Source organism: Humulus lupulus, chromosome 1 (assembly GCF_963169125.1).
Source record: "Humulus lupulus chromosome 1, drHumLupu1.1, whole genome shotgun sequence".
Taxonomy (NCBI): domain Eukaryota; kingdom Viridiplantae; phylum Streptophyta; class Magnoliopsida; order Rosales; family Cannabaceae; genus Humulus; species Humulus lupulus.
This window is the reverse complement of record NC_084793.1, coordinates 39147800-39149510: the sequence shown is the minus strand read 5'-3', so window position 1 is coordinate 39149510 and position 1711 is coordinate 39147800. Positions and strand designations below refer to the sequence as shown.

Sequence of the window (1711 nt, the reverse complement as noted above, 5' to 3'; positions counted from 1 at the left end):
TGGTTGTGGTTTTAACTGATCTTCCACATCAGAAAATTGTTTGTTTGAGATTATCTCTGTTGCTTTGTGAAAATTGTATGCATCATTGGGAACATAACTCTAAAAATCGATTAGTAAAAAGACATTTATCTTTGTTTGAAATTGAAAGTGTTAGTAAAAATTTGAGCATCATGGAACCAATTGCTATTCCTGTTGATGCAAATGTTGTGCCTGAAAAAACTTTGCTTGAATATTTTGCACCTATTTCATCTAATGCTCATTCATGTATCGTTCTTCCTACCACTGTTACTACCCATTTTGAGCTTAAACCATCAATCATTCAATTGTTGCCATCTTTTTATGGGTAAGATAGATAGGATCCTAACATGCATGTCAAAGATTTTTTAGAAATTTGCTCAACATTTAAATTTCAAAAATTTTCTGATGAGTCAGTCAAACTAAGATTGTTCCCTTTTTCATTAAAAGAAAAATCAAAAGCTTGGTTAAATTCCCTTCCCACGAGGTCTATAACTACATGGGATCAACTTTACAATAAATTCTTGCTGAAATTTTTTCCTAGGTCTAAAACTGATAGTCTAAGGAGAGAAATCTCCGAGTTTTTTCAAAAAGATAATGAAGAGTTTTATGAATGTTGGGAAATATTTAAAGATTTATTATTAAAATGTCCTCATCATGGTTTTGAAAAATGGAGACTTGTAAAATATTTTTATGATGGTTTGACCCCCTCTAATCGTCAAATGATTCAATCTATGCATACTGGAAAAATTTTAAAATTTTAAGGACAAGAGGCGTGGGACGCCCTTGAAGATTTATCTGTCAATTCACAACAATGGAATTATTTTGATCCTAGGTCTAGGCCAAATAATTCACCAAAAAGAGGAGGAATGCCTGAAGTAAAAGAGGAATTAGACTTAAGAACATCCTTAGACAAATTAGCGAGAAAAGTAGAAGCTTTAGCCATAAGCCAAACCATAAATTCTCCAATACAATCAAGAAAAGATCTGTGTTATATATGTTCTAGTCCTTGCCATAATGCCCAATCATGTCCTTCCTACCAAGAAGCCTTTTCTGAGGAGGCCAATGCTCTTCATTCTTATGGGAAACCAAATGATAGCCCATTTTCATTCACCTACAATCCAAATTGGAGAAACCATCCGAACTTTTCATGGAGACAAAACCAACCCCAAATGAATCAAGGGCACCAATACAACACACAAAACCAAACTCATGCCCCACAAAATCAACCATATCCTCAACAAAGGAAACCTTCCTTAGAAGATACTTTACAACAATTAATGCAATCCACTTAACAAATCCTACAAAATCAATCTCAATCAATTACCAAACTTGAGACACAAGTAGGACAACTCGCCATTGCTTTAGCTGATAGAGAAAAAGGAACATTCCCTAGTCAACCTATCCTTAATCCAAAAGGTAAATATGAGATATGAAAGTCTAGTCATAATAGAGAAGTCAAATCAATTTCAACTTTTAGGTCCGGAAAGAACATTATCAAACCCAATTACTTACCCGAGGTTGAAAACGAAAAAGAAAAAGAAAAGAGTCAGCCTTCTAGTTCTAATGCCAATGACTCTTCAAACAAGGAAACTCCAATCCATCCTTTCATTCCAAAAGCCCCATTCCCACAAAGATTACTTCCAATTAAAAAGGCGGCTAATATAATGACATCTTAGAAGTTTTTAAACAAGTT

The 1711-nt window shown here is 34.0% G+C and overlaps 1 non-coding gene across 1 annotated transcript; it reads right to left on the bottom strand.

Moving 5' to 3' along the window:
• Nucleotides 1-572: 572 nt before the first annotated feature.
• On the bottom strand, nucleotides 573-679 carry LOC133813550 (small nucleolar RNA R71). Its single transcript, XR_009884559.1, has one exon. It is a non-coding gene; the product is annotated as a small nucleolar RNA R71 (small nucleolar RNA).
• Between the last annotated feature and the right edge of the window lie 1032 nt (nucleotides 680-1711).